Genomic DNA, 22687 nt, shown 5'->3' with positions numbered 1-22687 from the left:
AATCCGCTCCGATTTACACTCACATACAACACGGAGATGGCAGCTATCCATGCTCTGTTTAAAAAAAAAATCTATGACGCTCGTTCAAGTTACAACTCACAGGTTTAGATTTCAGTGCTGTGATTGGTCCAACTACATCATCAACAGTTCATTTTTAGCCTTGTCAGACAATGTGGCTCTTGTTTCTATATTTGCAGAAACACCAAACACTGTTTTGAAGCCATTTCTTTTTTGCCTGTTATGACTGGAAACTTTATGAAACATGGTGCAGCTTATGACAATGATTCATTTAGACATTTTTTTCTCTATTTATTTTAGATTTATAGTACCAGTCAAAAGTTTGGATGCACTCATAAGTGGGTCCAAACTGTTGACTGGTACTCTACATTGTGACTGATCACCTTTTTTCAACTTCAAATTATGCCCTCAAAGTTAAACTTTATTATCTGTTTATCCAATATTATAAAGTTATCTCATTTCAGTTACTTTTGCTGCAAAATGAAACTGTCATACCTGCCATAAATGTTGCCATAAAACCAAGTCAGTCTGCTATCAGTCTGTAATCAAATCAACTGGCAATTACATGCAATCTGTTTCTGATAATATAGCAATTAACATGATAAATCATCAAAAATCACATATCTGTTGCTGTTGCCATAGAAAGAGATTGAGCAGCCTTCCTGTTCTATAGGAATATAACCAGAATACAACCAGCTGGCAGCCAGTTGAGTCGGGTCTCCTTGCGTTTATAAATTACACAGCAATTACTTGCAAACGTTTGGCAATCTCTCAAAGTGATTGCAGTCAGTCCAAGTCAGACTGCAACTGTTTGCAGAAAGGTTGCTTCTTATCAGGTGACCTGTACAATCACCTTGTGATCAAAAGTGTGTGACAACCTCAAGCTGTGAGCAGCCATTTGGTCACCACAAGTTGCAAAAAGAATGTGAAAAGATTCAACAGATTCACCAGGCAGCCACTGACGTGAGGCGGTTGCTGTCTTATTTTTACTCGTGTGACTGAGCTATTAGCTTGCTCTCAATTAGGAGGTAGCTTTGTCCAATGTTGGATGGTTTTTCAGTTGAACTGATTTAATGTTAGTTTGCTCAGCTAACATTATTTCATGACTTGAGGCCTCTTGTTCATATTTTTCCCATATGAATTATTTAATAAAATATACAATATTTGGCGTTCCTGTACAATATCGACATGCAAAATATCACAATACTATGTTGCATCGATTTTTACCCAACCCTTGGTGATTTGCTTGAGTGAAAGTGGGAAAAGGTTCTGTAACATGTTGTAGCTATTGATGGTCAGGGTTTCCTTCTGATCATAAAAGATAGAAATATAATTATGCATCCTGTCAGTTAAAGGGCCATCCATCCATTCTTCCATTCATTTTCTTACCCACTTATGTAACTCAGGGTTAGAGGGGAGCTGGAACATATCCCAGCTGTCATGGGGCAAAAGGCGTGGTACAATCTCAACAGGTCATTCACAGGGTTAAGAGAGACAGACAACCAAATGACTGTCTGTATCTCTTCAGCCAATTTACAATCACCAGTTTAGCTAACCCAGTTCATTAAAGGCCTTACAAAGAAAATCTAAAATCAGTCAAAACTGGGAGGCCAGCCCATCTCACTGTAATAAAGCCAATTTTAGTATTGAATAAAGCTGCCCCTCCATCACTGTGCTGGAGATGATCATGTTACTACTGCTGTCCACATTTGATACATGTGACTTGTGCTCCAGTTTTACTTCAGCATGTATTTTTTTTTTTTTAATGTAGAAAACTAAACACCTGAATGTCGAGATTACAACTCAGTTTCTCTTCTGAAACCATTTTCTGCTGCTAATCATTTCTGTAAGACCTCAACTTGTGTTAAGGTTTATTAAAGCCATTAAAGGATTCAATTTGAAAGTGAATGCACAATTTATACTGACACAGCAACAAAACCAAACAAACAAAATTAGTTCATTTTGATTGAGTAAAGTTATGGACAGCAGCTTCCAGGACATGAAGAGCCCACATGAAGAAAGTCTGGGAGTAATTTAAAATAAACAAATCTGCCAAAAATCCTTCAACACTTAAAGACCCAACTGAAGCTCATGCTTTGCAAATTGATTTACAAAAGAAAAACACAAATATACTGCGAATGTGTGTGTAAGTCTCTAAATCCAGCAAAAATCACTATTAGAGTCGTTTAAAAAGTTTTCCATACACTTGCTAGTAGATGCTCAACAGATGCAGTTAATCCCACATACTGTAGGGAGACCATAAACCACAGACAAAATGTAAGAATCTATAGAAACATCACAGCATTCTGGTCATGTCTTAGAGAACTACCCCTCTCTCACCATCCCTCTCCTGCTTTCTGAGAGGCAGGGCGGTGATTGGCGGAAAAAAGCCTGCCTCAATCCAATCCCTAATCCCCAGCAGGCTTTAAAACATATGACTGGAGGAGGACCAGCGGCGGCTCTCTCACGCTGTCCTGTTCAGAGCGTTATTTTCTGTGCTGTAGCAGCAGCAGCAGCAGCAGCTGTGACAGAAGCAGCTGAGAGAAGCACACATAAAAAGCAGCTCTTCCACAACTGTGTACCCTGTTCTGTGCGCTCTGAGCATCGGAGAGCAGAGTCACACTGCCAGGGTGCCCTCGCTACCATCGCTTCTGCAACTTGTGCATGGTGGGAGGTATCTCTAGCTCTTTAATGACTTACCGGATGCTGCGCTGCTGAGGAGTCTGCCTTTCCTGTGACTCCCGGTCTCTCTCACTGAAAGACAGAGAGGTGATGGAGGTCGGGGGGAGACTGCTGCTGCCGCCGCTGTTGCTGCTGCTGGTGAAGGTGGTTTGGGTGCTCACATTGATTTGTGTCACTTCTCTGTCTCTCTCTCCCTCTCGCCACGCCACCTCTTTTCCACTCTCTCTCTCTCTTCACTTCACTTCACATTACACACACATGCATGCACACATACAGGACAAGATTTGGGCAAATTACACAAAGCTGAGGCACCAAGTGCAGGAGAGATCTATTTGTTTCTTCTCCACAACGGCTACTTCTAAAGTCAAAGCATTTCTCTTACCAAGAACAAACTATTAAAATCTAAGTCTAGAACTAATGTGCAGCCAGAAGGTAAACCTGTAGACTGTCAAGAGGAACAACTTTAAATGTGTCACTATCATGTTACAGTGCATTTCAACCCCATAAGGTTTTATTCCATTTACCTTGGTCACCTTTAGAGCTGCTTGAGCAAACCAGGTATCTGCTAGCTACTGTACAGCAAATATGGCTCCATTGAATGACTAGCACCTAGTCACCTACTTTAAATGTTGCCTATGTGGGCTTACAGCTGCTTTACTCAGAAGATAACATGTAATGTTGAACCCTCATTCTTACCTGCCCTGCACTAAGCTGGGGGGGGGTACGGCACACACCTTGAACAGGTACAGCTGCAGCTATTCATTCATTTCAGTGATTTGAGGGCATTTACATTTAGCTCAGGACTAAACTTTAGCCTATAATGAAAACATTGAAACCCCAAAATGGGATATTATCGCTATAAAACAGTTGCGGCGAGTTTTTATCTTATTTTATTTTTCTTATGTCTACCGCTATCGAGATATTACGAAGGAGTATTAGGGCCACATTGAGAAAAAAAAAATTAATTGTGCATTTTGAGAATAAAGTCAAAATTTCGAGAATAAAGTCAAAATTTTGAGAATAAAGTCAAAATTTCGAGAAAAAAGTTGAAATACTATTTCGAGAATAAAGTCAAAATTTCGAGAATAAAGTCAAAATTTCGAGAAAAAAGTTGAAATTTTGAGAAAAAAGTCAAAATAGTATTTTGAGAAAAAAGTCGAAATGTGCAGATTTAAGTCATTTCAAGTCAAACACCTGCCATGCCACGTCTACTATAACCTCCAGAATGTCTTGTATTATGAGTTAGCGAAACTATACTTAAGAATCGGAACTTATTTCTCTTTTAGTACACAAACACAATGGAGTGATAACTATGAGGATGGTAATGAGATGTGCAGAAAGCTGCATCGGCTCAGAAGAAAAACCACACAAACTGGCAATGGTTAGATGCAAGGATTTCGATGAATGCACCTTCGTGCAGTACAGAGGGGATTTTCAGAATCACAAGTCACAATAAGGGGCTCGCCTCACGGGGAGAGACGTTGCTCGCTCTTCATTCATTTTCTATGGAACTTGTGCAAGGATGCCACAATCGCTTCGCAGAAGTTCCATGAATGGAGAGGGAGCGACGTCGCTCCCCGTGTGTAGAGCCCCTAAGACAGCTGATCAAGTTGTTTCATCTACCCAAGGCATTTTGTAGAGGGTATAGCAGCCGCGGCCGTTATTTGACTTGAAATGACGACTTCGACTTTTTTCTCGAAATAGTATTTCAACTTTATTCTCAAAATACTATTTCGATTTTTTTCTCGAAATTTTGACTTTATTCTCAAAATGCACGAATTATTTTTTTTTCTAAATGTGGCCCTAATACTCCGTCGTAAGATATAATGGTTAACTTTGAGCATAAAACACTCACCCTTCAGCTGCAGATGAAATTAATTAACTAATGAAGAAAAAATTCCTCCTATCAAGCCTCCTTTTCCCCCATTGGTCCAAACCGCTCTCTCCTAGCTCACTCATTGGCTCATTCTCAGAAGAAGATGACGTCGCATACCTAGTCTAAATTGTCTACCTTATGCAAACGGGCGTTTGGTAGACGGTAAAAATGAGTTGTTTAATATGTTGTGTAGCCTTTTCAAGTGGAGCCGAAATAAATGGAAAAATGGGTCCTCATGCAGACTGGGAAAATTCACATAAAGGCCAGAAAAAGGACGTTTTTGCCTACATAATTGGTTACACAATTTCACGTGTTGTTATGGTGTTTAACTAGCAGCAATTGGTTGTAACATTGTGTCCATGAAGATGGGACGGAACGTGTATTCATTAGTAGATATGTGACTTTGATAACTTGTGAAAGCAAATTATTTATCATACAGAACTGTGTAAAAAGTGTTGAGACACTTCTTATTTCTTTATATTTTGCTTCCAAGCAGCCAGAGTTGAGCAACAGTTCTCAAGGCTTTCTGAGGGCTTTTCAAAGTTTTTCTTTGGACATTGGCTGCTTTTTCACTCATTTTCAGTCCAGTCCTTGTACCTGACTATTTTCAGGCACTTAACGCTAATCTATGAATCATTCAAGCACAAAAACTCAAGGGATTATATCTTTGGCACTTTGTGACTAGCAGCCTCTTGCAAAAACATAATTTGTACCCATTTCTTTAGCTGAGTCTATGACAGTTTGACAGGCATAAAATAGTATGTTTGCACTGACAAGGCGATTCCCAAAGCGCTATTAGCTAAAATCTTGGTATATCTTGGCATGATGTGTAGTGTGTCCTTAAAAGGAGTGGAGAAGTGGAGGACAGAAAAAGAAAAAGTGGCAGCTAAAAACTATCTACAGCAGATGAACAGAATTTGAAAGTCATGTTCTTAAGAAACAGGAAAAAGTCCAGCAAAGACCTGACACAGGACCTGAGAGATGCATCTGACCTTTCAGCTGATCCATCTGCTGTTCACTGCAGCCTCATGAGAACACGCTCAGCGCTTGGAAAATGGAACCATGCAAAGAGCACATAACTGTAAAATTAGCAAGTATGAATGCACCCCATGAAGTGCGACTGAGTTAACACTGCTCCTATTTTGAACATCATTAGAAAACATTAAAATGAGAAGCGACACATAACAAAAGCACAGAGAGACTGATTTAATTCAGGGTTTGAGCCACAACTTTTTTTTTTTTTTTTTGCACTATTATTCAAGACTAAACAAAAAATTAAAAGTGCCACAAACTCCAACGCATGCTGGGCACAAATCAAAACTCTTCTGCTGCTGCTGCTTTCTAACAGAGCTAGACCACATTTGTGACGCAACATTAACAACTGTATAAGCTGCTTTCCTGCATATGAAAAATGTTGGCCCACCAAAGAGGTAATGACCGTTCACCGAAGGAGAATCACCAGGACTGTGATAAAAATATTGCCTTTTTTTTTTAAGTAGGTTTTAATTTAATCAAACTTAACACACAGTTTTGTTCATCACAGCCAATCATGCTTTAGTACATAGTCACTCCCCAGAGGCCCATTTTGAGCCTGGAAAAACCCTGCAGCCATGACCAAACAGGCAGCAGCGACAGCACTTCTTAACCGGAAAGGTGAACAGTGACTGAGCTGTAGCTGAGAGCGAGAAGGTGGAGTCAGCAATAAATGGCTGATAAATAGACTCAATGATTTAAATCACCTGATCTTTGCCATCCCCGGACCTCAGCTGCTCGTCATGCATAAGAGGTTTGTGGCTATTTTAAACCATTAAAATGTGAGTGTGAGAGTTTCTGCTAACAGAATGCTGTTCTCTGTAAATGTATAACAGAGAAAAGAGCAGGCTCTAGTCTTTAAGGGTGCTACCAGCCAGCAGCAAAGATCCATTCACAAATTTGTGAAAACTGTGATGTACATTGTTATTGATTTAATCATTGAAATATTCAAAAATATATGTATATTTATATATTTTTGGAATCCAGAGACTTGGAAAAGCTTGGTGATATGGTGGAGTCGATCAATCAATACACACTTTATGCTGGTTTCTCCTTTATTTGTCAGCCATCTGTAGCTTCTAGATAAACATCACTGTCTTGAACTTAGGAATAGCATATTTGTATTAAATTATGTGCGTTTTTAAAGCAGTTCAGGTTGATTACTGCACCCTCATTTTTCCTTTTTGATGGTCACCAGCTATGATCACTTTTTCACCAAGCTTCTTATTTACTACTGCCTCACCGTTTCACTCAACCAAAATGATTCACCCTAAATCACCGTTACCTCTCTCACTCGCTCTCTCGCACTCATTCTCTCCCCCTTCATCCTTGTACGCTTAGTTGTTTCTAATGTGCGTTCTGCTGCCCACTGTACCTTGTAAATGCCACAGTATGCCTTTGCAGAGGAGAAAGAGGGCTCAGGGGCAATCAGCAAAAGCTTGGGGGCAGAGCGGATGCGCTTCAAAGGCTGTCAAAACTATATTATATGGTTGATCCCTGTCCAATTCACTTTCACAGTTCAATAGCTGCTGTATGTTAAAGCTGAAAAACAAAGACAATCATTGGTGTCTCATCAGTTAGCGCACATAAGAGGCTTTGTCTTTGTGTGTGTGTGTGTGTGTGTGTGTGTGTGTGTGTGTGTGTGTGTGTGTGTGTGTGTGTGTGTGTGTGTGTGTGTGAGGTTGGGGAGGCGGTCAAACAAGGGAAAGTCTAAGTAGAATGACCACATAGGTCAGGTTTGACACACTTTATTATTCATTCACTGTCTGTCCTCAGCTGCGCTTAGCTCATCAGCACGCGCACACACACACACACACACACACACAGTCTCCCCTAGGTGCGGCTTTTACTGCACATATGCGCCTGGACGATGCACAAATGTCAAGAGCAATAACTGGGATGTCACTCCAGATTCACTCCCTTCTCTTCAGTGTTTAGCAGCTAGGTAACTCAGGGTTCTGTCTTTCTGTCTCTGTCACGGTGTGTGTGTGTGTGTGTGTGTGTGTGTGTGTGTGTGTGTGTGTGTGTTTCTACATATGTGTGAGCGTGTCTGTGTGTGCCCTGACTTCTGAAGGTCTACGGATGTTTTTCTTAATTCCTTTCGGTTCAATTTACCTCCAGGTGCTTGAGGATGACTGCTAACATAAAAACAACAACAACCAAACGGTGAAACTGAAAAATATTTTTGGTTTTTATTATATAGATGCTCATTTTGAATTTAATGCCAACAACATATTTCAAAAAAGTTGGGACAGGGACAAGAAAAGACTGGAGAAGTTAAGAAACACCTTCTCCCTACTAACTAGGAAAGTAGTGTGAGTAGGTATTTTAGCATTCAATTTTGAACCGGTACCTATATAACGCTTTAAATCACAAGCCTCCCGCATACAATCATACTTTTATTTCATGCCTAAGTGCTTTATCTAACATTCCCGTGCACACTCATCCTCTGATGACGCATCAGAGGGGTTCAGTATTTTACCCAAGGATACTTTTCAGACTGGAGGAGCCAGGGATCAGACCACTGACTTTCTGAGTAGTAGACAGCCCAGTGGCACGGTGGTACAATGGGTCGTAGTGTTGCATCACAGAAAAAAAGTTCCTGGTATGAACCCCCCACTTAGGTAGTACTTTCTGCATGTTCAGCCTGCTCCTGTGTGCGTTTCCTCTCACAGTCCAAAGAGGTGATAACTGAGGCCCATACTGTAAAGCATGATTTTTGTCTTTTCCAGGTAACTTCTGGGTGGACCCTGGGTTTTATGTGCTGCAAAGGTGGCTCACTTCTTATCAGGCACATCACCATGGTAACTTGTGCTGTGAACCTAACCGGCTCCGGCGCAGGTTAGGTTCGAGATTAGAGATCGGCAGCTATGAAATCACCACCTGCTGATAGCGCCTCCATTCCTCGAAGATCTCGCTGAGCTGGGCCTTTCTGTGTGGAGTTTGCATGTTCCCCCACATGTCTGCGTGGGTTCTCGGGTACTCTGCCTTCCCCCCACGGCCCATGTAGTTATTGGGGTTAGGTTGATGGGTGATTCTAAATTGCTATAGGTGTGACTAGTTGTTTCTCTCTGTGTTGGCCCTGCGACAGGCCGACTAACTTTTAAAAGAAGTAAAGTTAGTTTGAGGTTTGATGTCTGTGTGAAGAAAGAACTTCCCCTGCTGAAACGTCCATATTTAACAGCTAAATGAACTGTTTTCATAAACTTTTTAAAATTACTTTTTTGTGGAAAGGCTGATGGGATACATTTTTTTTTTTCAATCCAAACTGAAAATTTCAGCATCTCTAAATTCCTTTCTCTTTGTCTAGACCTACATCTACCTAATAATCTATTTTGTTTTTTTTCCTTGTAAGAGTTTCCTTGTTTGGATTTTAATGGGAATGCTGCCACAATCTGCGTTGTTCTTTTTTTTTTTTTAACCTCAAACTGGGCGCCAGAATGACCCTAATTTGTTTAAAGCTGTTCCCAATCAAGATCATGTGTAGCCCTCTCCCCGTCTCTGTCTTGCATGTACAGTAATTTCATGAATGTTCCCATTTGTTTTGTGTGTGTGTGTGTCACCCAATTATGAGCATTACTTTTAATGCTCAACATCTTATTATCAATTTCCTCTCTCCCAAGAGCACAAAGCTCTCTTTGACCTCTCAGCCATTCCCACTGACTCCTTTGAAGATTGTGAAGATTTTTATGATGCCCTATAACATGCCCTATATCGTCCCTTGAAATTAATCTTGAATATTAATGTTGATGTATTATGCACACAATGTAATTGCATATAACTACTAATTGTGTTAGACAGAATAAATATTGTAAAATGTTATGGGGCAATTCATGATTTTTTCCTGGCAAATATTTGGCTTCACAATGAAAGCTTTGAAAAAGGTCTTTGATTTTTATCAACAAGAACAAAGGGCACATACACACATATTAATCATGTATCGCTCTTTGCTTGGAGTAGGTTGAAGTACAGCTACCTTCTCAGGATTTGGCAGCTTGTATCAGACCCCTGGGGCCTGAAGCTCAAGAGTCTGGCCAAGAGACACCCTGCTGGGACAATAAGGATGGGTCCATGGCCCACACTCCTGCACCACAGAGCAACCCCGTAACCAGCCTTTTGAAGCCCAAACCAAACCAGTGACATTTGCTGGCATGTATCATCATAAATCTACTGGTGAAAATTACACTTGCGTTGCCACTTTTTATTCAGGAAAGTTCAATAAAACAAAGCAGTCGCACAGGTTAAACCTTGAATCACTTCTCAGCAGACAAGTGGATGAAGTGGAATTACTGCATATGAAGTGCTGCAGAGTTAATGTGGTCTTTCTGTTTTGTATTCTGTGCTATACATCTACAGCAGTAAGGCCGAAAGTAAGAAGAAATAGCAGCACGTAAACACGCATGTGCATACACATAACAAAACAGTCACATTCTAATTGCTTTATTACAACTCTGCAATTTTTAAAAGAAAATATAACACTGGTAGGTAAAACAATTAAAGGCTCTAACCAAGATTAAATAAGAGCTCCTGCATATGCACTTAGCTGAATTCAACTCTGCTTTTCCTATTTAGCCTAAATGCCATGAAGATTTCACACAGAAGAGAGATCATTTTGTGAAGCGTGTCAATAATCTTACCTCCTGTCATGTAAAGGATCCCCACAGCTGAGTCCTGCTCACATAGCTCAGGCTTAACCACCCTCTAGTGACTGGAAGCCAGCATTACAATTACACCACAACAATCTGTTCTTCTTAGGGAATATGCCTCTTCCTTCAGCTTACATTTCTACACGTATACGCATTTTCTGGACAAACGTATCATGATATATCCATCCACCGGCCGAGCTATTCCAAGCCTGAGAAATAACAGAGAAATGCAGGAAGTCGTTGGAACATAAACAAGGCGCAATGGAGGAAGCAAGGGTCAAGGCGGCGCTTCCTGTTCCGAAACCACCTCTGTGTGCCTGCAAGCAGACACCAGGCAGCTGTGACACTAAACTTCTCTTATTAGTGTTATTATCAGATACCTCTAAAGCTGCTTGCTCTGCATATTTACTTCATCTGAAAAACATACTGTGCAGTTTAGGGAAGTACATACTCATTTGCACCATATGACTGGGCCAGCAACTAGTAGGCTACATTATATAGATTTTTGCAAAACTAAAAAATATATGAGGGATTTGATTTTGTCATTACTCTGCTGGTGTTGTTTTATTTTTTACATCCTACTTTTGCTCTCCAGTTCTGCTCTAATTGAATTTAACTTCCATCATGTAACAATAAACCAGGACCTTGTGTGATGTTAGGATTTATTTGTATGTAAGGATAAAAATGTGACCCAGTGTTTTTCAAAATACAAATACTGGCCACAGTTATGACCAGTTCTATTAGTTTTATTTAGACTAAGAAACAGATGACTTCACCCATGGCAATGAAACATGTAGTTTTAAAGTATCTGATCTATAAACCAACAGTTATTTGATTGTGAAGGTCTCAGATGGGCTCAGACACAAAGGAATGCATTGCTTTACTCACTTGATCCCTGTACAAAGTAAATCACTACACTATTCACTGCATTGCTCCTGCTTCACTCTGCAACATCGCCTGGAATGCATTGTTACATAAACTGGCAGTAAACAATATATTTAACCTCACCAAGCCTCAATTTAACTGTAAAGGTAGCACTAACATTGGGAATAGTGTGTTTTTAATTTAATGTCACAACCGCAATGCATTGCAAATGACATAACTCTGTTTCAAAGGCTCAGAAATACGATTTTTGTTGTTGTTGTTGTTGTGTGGTGTGGTGTGGTGTGGTGTGGTGTAGAGGGTGAAGGGTGAGGGGCAGGGGGGTCACCTTCAGTCACCATACTGCTGCCAGCTTTGATTTCCTGTGCTTTTTTGCTGTGGTTAATTAGTATTTTTGCAAATGAATACAATCAGAAACCTGTGCAAAGTCATTTGGGGGTTATGAAAACCTCCATTGTCAGATGTCCAATCTGGATTAGATTCATTTTCCGGCCAGACAAAACAGCAGCATCTGGCCGGCATTATTATAGCATATCATAATGAATTCGTAATCTGGTATTATTGAAGCATTTGGTATTATTCTCAAAGTCAATTACAGTAATAGTGGTATAATGATTTCAGAGGGTTTACGTTTTGGGTGGCAGACAGGATGCAACCTTTCTCGTTCTCATTCGCACAGACAGATTACCTCGAAAACACAGGAAAAATCACCTCGGTTTCCATTTTGGTTATTACATGCTGCGCTGAATAACCTTTTTCAAAATGTGCTCACTCAGTTTCTCCGTTTCATTCTGCCTTTTTCTTTGTGATCGCTCCAGCGCTGCAGCCCACAGTACGCCTTGGACCATAATGCTCGCTGTATTCCACTCAAATGTCTTATCAACACTTCAGAGAAGATGCAGTGCATCAAAATTTAAGGGGAGACATATGGTATACATGAGAATGATCTCAACAGACTTAGTGTAGTGTATACACAGTAGCATCTGTATCTTAATAGTCTATCAGCGGTGGTGAAGGGAGAACGTGAAAGCTCTGAGGGATTTAGGAGAAAGGATATGATTGCATTTATGTCCCATCAAGCAGCTTGCTGGATCCAGGGGAATGCCTAATATATGTCTGTATTTGGTCGCCAGCTTACATCTGTCTGCTTATGGATTTATGACTTTCAAACTATTTGGGAGAAAAAGGCGCCTCTCGACAGAGCCAGTGACTAATAACTAAAGCCGACAGGGATGGCAGGCAAACACACGCGCGCGCGCGCGGATAGACGTAACGACAAGGCTCGGCGACAAGGAACAAAAGAGTCGAAATCTGACACATTCCCTCTGACAGAAGGATAAAAGTCACTCACCCCTCGAGCCATGCTTACACACTCCACACACATGCACAATTTACTTCTTTTTCTGTCACGCAGAGTTTTTGTCATAAACATGCACATAATGTTTCCCGTACACATGCTCAGCCGGTACAGCATTAGCAGTGAGTGTGTTTCCTTATATTTAATCTCATCCTCAGTAAATATTACAGAGGTAGATATGAAGTTGTGTCACTGCTGTTAGTTCCAGTGACTTTAATGGGTTTGTGACAGGGAGGACTCTGAGGGCAGTTTGGCCTGGTTCACGCTGAATCCCACATACCAACCACGATTCTGCTTTTGTTATAAGGTTGGACTGCAGGAAAACAGCTCTGCGGATAAGTGTAGCTGAAATATAAATACAGACAGGGGACAAATTAAAGTGAAAACGTAAACCTTTGACCCCTAATAAGGGGATCTGATAGCTAAAGTATTGTGAGGGGCCATTTTCATGGCATGCCGCTTGTCTTTTTAAGCTAGACTCACATACACATGTTAACGAGTGCTGTGCCTGGAGGGATTCCTATTAACAGTTACGTAGCTTGACCTTTTTTGGGTGACACCAAAGATGCTCCGATTGACTGGTCGGTTCACCTCCTGCATGTCTGATTACAATCAAATAGTCGCACATTCTTCACAGTGAGTGAAAACACAAAGTTTGCAAAGTGCGGTGGGAAGACCACCACAAAAATGTTTGTAACAACAAACCTGTTCTGACGGACTGGAAAATGACTTAAGTACCTGACATTTGTTTTGTCCTATAAATCTGCTGCACCGGCTTTTGTTTAAAGGTAAAGGAGGGTGTACAGCAACTCATTTTCAGTTGATTATCTGCACCTTTTCAGCTCACTCGAGGATGTGGATTTGCCCTCTGGTGGACTGTTGGACAGCTGATTGGTGTCTGAATCTAATAAAGTTGTCCAAACCAAAACACTAGGGCTAAAAATCTCTTCAAATTAGTCAAACTGAGCAACAAGGGAAGCTTACACTTACTCATCTTGCCCATTGATTACTTAAAACTATGGATTAGCGCAGCTTTAAAGTTTAAGTCCACATGGATCATATCAAATCCAGCCTGTGTGGTGAGGGCTGGAGGCTGAATGGCTTTTGACACCTGGGTAGGAATGGTGCAATTGTGCATTAAGCTGTTAAAATATGAGGGTGGAGACAAATGGAGGAGTCAGCATTGGCAATAAATTGAAATAATAAACAAGTGAGACCAAGAGGGGGAAATGAAAGAAAGGTGGAAAAGGTGAAGAAGACGTGAATGGGTGGTGGGGGGGCGAAGGCAGATTGTGTTTGAGAGAGGCGTTTAATCCCCAGAAGCATCCTGACGGCATCTGCTCCGTACAGATGGGGATGAAGGGATGTTACAATACACACATGCATTGTATCAAATAGGGAAAAAAAAAGCTCTGCTGAATGTTGGAAGCCTTTTTCTAACACCCTCGAGGATCATGCTAAGCATAAGGTAAGGGAGCCTGGTTGTGTTTCATAATTTCCCACACTACAAAGACCACTGGAGCTGTGTCATCAGGTGATTAATGAACACAAAGCTCTTTGTTTCTCTCCGTCTCTCCCTCCCTCTCGCAATATGTTATCTAGAAATGTTCGATCTGTCTCGTGGTACGGCGCAGAAGTCGCAATGCCTCGATTGTCTGGGGAAGCAAATGGGTTACGTATGGTTCATCCATCCGTGTGGTGAATACATATATGTACATATATGAAAGCTCCGCTGACTTTACCATGACCATATTCTAATCACATTTAAATTCAAAATCCAAATTATTTTCACTTTTTTTTGTGTTTTTTAGTAATGACTGAAGTGAAGCACATTTAAAAACAGAAATTATGCTTTCCAGTCCAACAGTAAACATAAAAAATGCTAAAAGAGAAAAACAAAAAGTGATATGATGATGATAAATATGGCACGAATATAATTAATATTAATATTATTGCATATATTACATTGATGGGAAAACATGTAATATGTAAAGTCATGTTTAAGAAGAAACAACAGCTGGATAAAAACAGCAGTGTGGAACTGAAGTGGACTTCACTTTTATTCACAAAATTACAAAAGCACTGTGGAAATGTAGCCACTGGCATTTAAGGAAACAATGATGGCAAAGTTTAACAACGCAACTATAACTATAATGATCGGAACTGTGGCTGCCAGCATGCAAAGTCTGACGCACTAAATACTTTCCTACCACCAAGACTGTACTGTACATTTTCTTTAGGCACTTAAATAAAAGCCACAGTGCTTCCTGCAGTGACACTCAGCTGGTTTCACAGTTAAATTGTGTGCCGTCAGAGTGAACACACACACACACACACACACACACACACACAGGGATGCTGATCAGACATTCTGGGAAGTGACAAGAGTCTTGATTCCACTCTAATCAGTGGATTTAGAGTTCAGTCTAGGGTCTGTGTCTATTAGTATTATAACAGAATCGAGACCCTCCACTCTTAAATATTGGAAACTAAAGCATCTGCAGAAGATGGTGCTTCCAAGGCTTCTGTTAAATGTGCTATTTCAAAGGCTTCGCCTCCTTATTTTAAACTTGAGGCATCACTGCAAGCAGTTTGGCCATACATTTTAAAACAATGTGAGCAATTTTAGGAAAATACATCAGAAAATACAGTTTAAAAATATCATCGCTTCTCTTTTGGCCTTAGTCTTACGTATTTTACCACTTTTAACCCCGTTTGCTGCTTTTTTTTATGTGTTTGGCGCCATTACCTTGTTAATCTATCATCGCTGCGTCCATTTAAAGGTGGAGGATTTATTGTCAGCTGAGACGTGGAGGTGAGGTCACAGCATATCGGAGTGGCGCGGTTTACGACAATAGCCATTGTTCCTGGGACCAGCAGGAAGTGTCTGCATGGGACTTCCTGCTGCAGATAGTGTACCTCTGGAGGGCAGAGAGGTGTGTGTTTGCACATGGGTTCATGTGCGTGTCACTGATGATGATTATGTCTGTTCCTGTAGCTGATGTCATCTCTCTTGTTTTGTCTGTAACGGGTTATTTTTTGACTTTGCTGATTCTGAGTAAATTGCCATGCTGTGAGACTTTTTTCCTTTTATTCCTATTTCAACTTCCAAACTTGCATAACTTCCCCATGGTTTACACACACACACACACACACACGCACGCACAAATCCCTGTCAGACCGAAGCATCCACATGTCATCTAAAGGAAGAAGAAATGTATGATATCAGCTGTACTGATGACAGATATTAGTTGCCAGAATAAAAGGAAGGAAGTTGATGTGGATGGCTGTAAACTTCAGAATAAAAAAGAAGGAAAGCAGGTGCAGCATACAAACAGAAAAGCAGGTTTATGTGATTGTGTCTAAGAGTCCCTTTCAACAGTTAAAATCACTAAAAAACACAGAGAATGGCATCACTCTGCTGGGAAAAAAATAAAACTGCCTGCACCCAACAAAAATACCACTTAACTGCTACAATATCACAGTGTTTGATATGTGCCGGCCCAACAATGGGGCCTTCCGCACCTCTTTCTTTCTCACTCTCTCCCCCTCTGAAATTATAGCCACGATCAATTTTGATAATGCAAGGGAGCAGCGGCATTCTGCGGAAAAAAAAAAAAAATCAGAAATAACCATCTTGATTATTCTTTCTCATGGAGAATTTTTTTTTTTTCAGCTGTGTACTTTCTTTGCCTTTCCAAGGTAATGGTAACAATTTTCTCCTCTCAGTCTCACTCGAGGCCTCTTTCTCTTACTCATTGGAGAAATGTGAAGCCGTTGTTTTGGGTTTTTTTTTTTTTCAGTTTTTTTTTTCTGCAATGCTGAAAGCCTTTTGACCCACAAAGTAGGGTTTTGTTGACAGATTGATGCTTTCACACAGTGACATTAGCTGAATCGCCGGTGTTCAGAGGCCCGCGGTGCCACTCTGGAACAAATGCCCTGGAATTTTCCCAAATAATCCCCCTGTGTGCCTGTCTGTGTGTGGTACGCTGCTGATCTCCGGGGGAAAATGGAAAGCATCTATCTATATAAATGTCTGTTTGTCAGTCTGTCTGGACTGCCTTTTACTAATAGTTGTCTTTTTCAGAGGGGGTGGAGGGATAGAAGTGCAGTAACCTTTGATGTGAATGAGGGTGGAGAGAGGAAAGGGGCAGGAGACTTGGGTTTTTGCGATGACAGCTAAGGTATTAACACTCAGTGACACTGGTGTAACATGGTATTACACCCTGACAGCAAACACAGAGGAGGAGAGAGAGGAGGGAAAAGAGGAAATGAAAACGAGAAGGAAAAAAAAATTGTAGAGAAGTAGACTTCATCCATACATTTATACCCAAATTAGTCAAGGTGCAAATAGTTCCCTGTTACTGTAAGGCTGTGTTTCAGCATGCACGCGCCATCCCTAGCAAATGAAGCTGCACACTGTTTCACAAAACTGGGACTCCCAGGGCAGCTAGAATAGCTTCAGTGGTGGAATTTTGTCCCTCTCTTCTTTTCAGCTCATTGCAGTTTGCAGGCATTCGTTCATGCACAGCTCTCTTAAGGTCCCACCACAGCGTTTCAGTCAGGTTGAGGTCTGGACTTTGACTGGACCGCTGCAGCACCTTGATTCTTTTCTTTTTCAGCCGTTCTGTCAGAGATTTGCTCCCGTGCTTGGGATCACTGCCCTCCTGCATGACCCAGTTTGGGCCAAGCTTTAGCATGTTGCAGCTGTCAAAGGGTGAGGAGTGGGGTCTCTCCCTGTGCTATTTTCAGTCAAACAATTTTCACATCAGTATATTCCACCTTCATTCAATTTAACAAAGCATCCAAACTCTCAGAAACAAGGTTATGTTATCAGCTTAGAAAAACAGTTACCTATTTATACATCGGAGTTCAAATGGAGTCACGTCTGCGGCAACCTGACGAATTAGGTCCAGCTTTTAGCTCTATTCTGGTCTCCACAAATATGAGATTTAAGAAAGAAATTCAGACTCATTATCTGCTCAATGCTCCACTATGTTATTGCTAACTTGCCGGGCAGGTGGCACACAGTGGGGTTTTTCACTGAAAACAGCTGCCTGCTGTATCTGGAAACAACACCGATGAGAGGAAAGAAAGGTCAACTGAACACTTAATCACAAAGTATTAAATAACCCCTGGAATGCAACAAAAAAAAAAACAGTTGATCAGAACTCGTAATGTGTCATTAAATGCATGCCGGCGTTTAAATCGAGTTCTGCCTTTAGCCTTTGATTCTGCCAGGGCAGGCTGAGTAATGTTGTCTTTACATACACATACAAGGTATTGTCAGGCCTCGCTAGCACTGGGTCACAGCTGAGGGGAGTTCAGAGGGTCCAAGACCTGCACTGCCAACCCCCCCTTTGCCCAAACACACACATACACACTCATACATACACTGCCTTGTCAAAGGACCCTTTGTGCACTGTTGTTTTTTCAGGAGAAATACCCTCTTTATTCCTCTGTAGGGAATATAAAGCAGTGATCACCTAATCACACACACACACACACGCACGCACACACACACACACACATACACACACACAGATCCAGTCAGCCCCACTGCACGCACACACTAACATGCACATACAAAAACACACGTGTTCATCCACTTTCAGAAACACTCCACACACATTTGTAGGCACATGTGAATGATCATACATTTGTGCGCACACTGAGGCAAACACACACTAACAATGGGTCATTTATGTCCCTCTCTGCACCCCACATTCAGACTTGGCAGCCCGGTGAGGGCTCTGTTGTTTCAGAGACCTGGAGGAAAAGTTATGCGCTCTTAATTTATACACCAGGAAGCACACCTCTTTCTCTCACACTCACGCACACATACACACTCATTGTTGGAGTATGAACTGCTACAAACGCAACCAAAGTCAATAATATGACTATTTAAAGACAGTATGGGGGAAATGAGAACACACAGAGAGAAACGGAGTAAACAGATGATGGTTCTTAGACGTACAATGTGGCAACATTACAGCAGTGTGCAAAAAATATTTTGTTAGGAAAATTCAAAATAGGGGCAGTGATTTACTGAACTTTGTCCAAACATAAATGAAAATCAGTATATGAGGATAAAAGCGTTTGTACAATTCTAACAAGCTTGAAAGCCAATAGTTGGTATGAACAACTTTATTCATCAGCACAGCCTGAACTCTCTGAGGCAGCTTTCTTGTCATTTCTTCAGGAATAGTTCTCCAGGCTTCTTGAAGGACATTCAAAGCTCCAACCTATGACAGAGCCTCCACCCTGTGTTACAGTCGGCTGTAGACACTCACTGTTGCACCCCTCTCCTGACCTCCTCTGTGCTTACTGATGGAGCTTTAAACCAAAAGTTTCAAATTTAGATACGTCACTCCACGAGATCTGTTGCCCCTGATTTTCAGTCCAGTTCTTGTGTAATTTGGCACACCGCAGCCTTTTCTCTCCTTTTTCCCTTCCAGACTTTCAGATACTGCAGATAGTTTTTTGTTAGGTCTGCAACTGCTTCTTTTGGCCCACACCTCAAGACTCAAGACTCAAGAAGACTTTATTTGTCCTTATATGTAAACATATAATGGAGTGGCTGTCCAGTTTCTTCAAATTTTCTTAAGGACACACTGCGCACCAGGCCTAGATTGTCATGAGTCTGTGACCCGGTGTTTTCGCTTTTGGACTTTCTGTTATTTAATATCTTTGCTTGATTCTTTGTTTACTCTTATCTTTGCAGTTTTTGACTTTTGTTCCTTCTTTTAGAAATTCCTGGGTGGTTTCTTTATTTGATCCTTGAGCTTTCTTAGTTTTGTTATCTGAGTTTTTTCTGGGTTATAGTTTATTCATATTTAATTCTTTGTTTCCCTGTGTTCTCTGTGTCACATCTGTATTTCCATGTTCAGTCATTTCCTGTTTTATTTTCCTAGTCTCTCGTCTCGTGTGCATTGTGTTTAGTTTAGCTTCACCTTGTTTCATTGGTTTGATTCTGTTCCCCCTAATTACTGAACCTCATGTATTTAAGCCCTTGGTATGACTTAGGTCTTTGTTGCTCCCTCCCTCATCTCTTATGGTTGTGTGTCTTCCAGGCCAGCCTAATTCAGCGTATGCTTTGGTTTGTTTTCTGTGAATTAACAGCAATAAAGCTGAGCTCTGAGTTTCATTTGCCTCCGGAGTTCTGCGTTTGGGTCCACGTTCTGCCTGCCGCACAGCCAACTCACGACAGAGATATGCTAAAAGCTCTTTGGGAATCACCTTGTTGGTGCCAAAATACTATTTTATGCCTGTCAAACTGTGTTATATTTGTATGGGTTTGTTGTAGGTTCAACTAAAGAAATGTGAACAAGCTGCTGGTAACAAAGAGCCTAAAGATACAATTTAAAATGGGTTCGCTGCTACATTGTCTATTATATGTAAACACATATAATAGACAATTATAGGTCTTTCTATGCTTGAATGATTCATAGATCAATGTTAAGTGGCTTAACAAACAAAACAACTCTGAAAATGGTGAAGCACGAGGGCCGGACTGAAAATGAGTGAAAAAGCAGCCAATGTCCAAAAACAAACTTTGAAAAACCTTCAGAAATCCTGGAGAACTGTTGCCCAAGACCACTTTAAAAAACATATGAGAAACAAATTGAGGTGGCTCAATACTTTTGCCCAGTACTGCATATGCAGTCTGTTTGAGACAATGTGCAAAAAATAAGGCAGACGAGGTGCTGCATGAATAAAGAAATTCTCTAAAGTAAGATAAGTGTGGTGTGTGTGTGTGTGTGTGTGTGTGTGTGTGTGTGTGTGTGTGTGTGTGGTACCCGTTGAGTGCCGTGCTCTCCCTTGGGAACACAAGCACAGCTGAGAGTAAATGGCAATTACTGTGTTTAACTGTTTTATCCGCGCTCAGAGGCAACCATACATCCCAGATTCCACAGAACATCATTAAAATACACTTAGATACACGCACACGGACACGCTCGTACGCATACACACACACACACACGCTGTAACATCACGTCTGGTGGCTTATTCATGCCTGTCACATCGTCATTTACTCAACCATGATGGAGTGATACAAATACCGGCAGACATATTTCAATATTCTGCTGGAGCAAATTATGATATCTGATTAGCAAATGATGGAAAAGGGCGTCTCACGCACACACAAACACACAGCAGCAGGCACACAGAGCAGGCATTACACACACACACACACACACACACACACACACACAGAGCTCATTGTAAAGCCATGATTTAAAGCTGATGGATAGACTTACCAGTTAAGTATTGTGATGTGGTCGTTTACTATACAGTTAAAGAGGAAGTCAGCACGGGACAGTTTATGATATAACGTTCATTTTTAAGAGTTCTTCTTAAGAAAATGTTGTTTACACCCACACATTAAATCTCATCTATGACCTACAACAACAAAATAGAAAACTTTACGGGAGCATGAATAAAGAGTGGTGGGAGAGATGAGGTAAAGCAGTGGTTTCTTCTGTGCTTTAATCCCTCTGGTCAAATGCATTCATGCGCTCTCCAGCCGGGTCTTGATATTCCTCTAAAGTTGTTGAGTACACTGACTAAGCACGCTACAAAGTGCAAGACCGTTATAAGACAGAAAAGAAAAAGAATAATAACAACAAACTGCTTTAAGAAACTGGGCTGTTTAATCAATAAAGATCGTTCTTCTGTAACTGCACTGTCTGTGCCTGCAGATGATATGTGCCAGATATAAATGTATGAGCGTTATTGTTTTATGTCTTACCTTAATTTAATGCTGTTTACATTTATACTTCCTACAGTAAAGCAGCTCAGATATGAATTTTGACAGCACAAGAGGAAGGCGGAATAAATAGAGAGGAGAGAAAGGTGCCTTCTTTCCACCTTAATGTGAGCTGGCATTTGACAGGGATGTGTCAGACTTGTGTGAGTAATGAGAGAGAATGACTCTGAGTGTGTGTGTGTGTGTGAGGGAGAGAGAGTGAGGACAGATTTGAAGACAGACAGACACTCACTCTATCTGCTGTGGTGGTATGTGCTGTTGCGCCCCAGACAGACAGACAGACAGACAGACAGTTGTTCATTGGCCAGTTGGCTGCCGCGGTTGCTGGGTTGGCACGTCGAGGTGGTCAGCATGAAATGGGTGGCGCTGCATATGTGTGTCTGTGTGAGTTGGAGTGTGTGTGTGTGCGTGTGTGTGCGTTTGTGTGCGCGTGTGTGTGTGTGTGACTCACTCCCACCTGCAGGGATGCAGAGCAGTGCCAGCCGCCAGGCCCGGAGAACATTACTCACCGTCAGGACCGACGTCTCCGTTTGACACACGCGCGCATACATACAAAAATATTCAGTGCGCTCCTGAATAATAAGTAGGTGTCCTGCATTCCAAGGCAAAATGTGCCCACCTGCGAAATGAAGTACATACTACTCCCACAGTGGCTGGCTGAGAGAGTCTTTAATATTAAGCATTTGTTTCTTTTTGTGGCATTTTACAAGTAAAAAATATTCAATTTTAGGAGATGGTTTCAGTGACCACCAACATAAGAAAAATTCAGAAGATTTCATCATGACAAAAAGGTATGAAGAGGGTCCTGATTATATGCAGTGGGTGGCCCTCAGATTACATATTGGAAGAGGAATTAACAATTCCTTTACCTCAGTTACCTCATTTGTGAGCTGATAGTACTGCATAGTCCTTTACTCTTCAAATCGCTACTCTCCACATAATCCTCAAAATCCACAATTATCCCTTTTTTATATTTTCCTTATTTGCTACAATTCAAGTGGTCACAAGGGGAGAAAAGTTCAAATAAAACCTCTTTTATGATGATTATCCATAAACGACAAGGTCTGAATCATTAATCCGAGAAGGTGGCATCAATCTGTAGCAGAAAAAAAAAGATGGATCGTAGGGTAAAAATGATACGGTCCCTCTATTTTTTAAATACAGTACAGTGCAAAAGTTCCAGTCACTGAAAGGGAAAAAGCTGCTTTAAAAATAAGCTCTTTTTTTTCATCAGACAGATAAAATGCAGTGTCACAGCCACTTCGGAGTGTCAGGAAAAAATGTGGAAATAACACAACTCTTTCATGAAAAATACATTTTTTTTTTTAATAAATAAAATATGCAGCCAGTTAATCGGCGATGTGCAAAGTAAAAGTAAACTGAGCTGAGTAACCCGGGGCACTTTCAAACCTGAAAACGGTGCT

The sequence above is a fragment of the Archocentrus centrarchus genome, chromosome 23 (genome assembly GCF_007364275.1).
Source record: "Archocentrus centrarchus isolate MPI-CPG fArcCen1 chromosome 23, fArcCen1, whole genome shotgun sequence".
In the NCBI taxonomy this organism is placed as follows: Eukaryota; Metazoa; Chordata; class Actinopteri; order Cichliformes; family Cichlidae; genus Archocentrus; species Archocentrus centrarchus.
The sequence above is the reverse complement of the archived record's forward strand: the minus strand, read 5'-3'. Positions refer to the sequence as shown.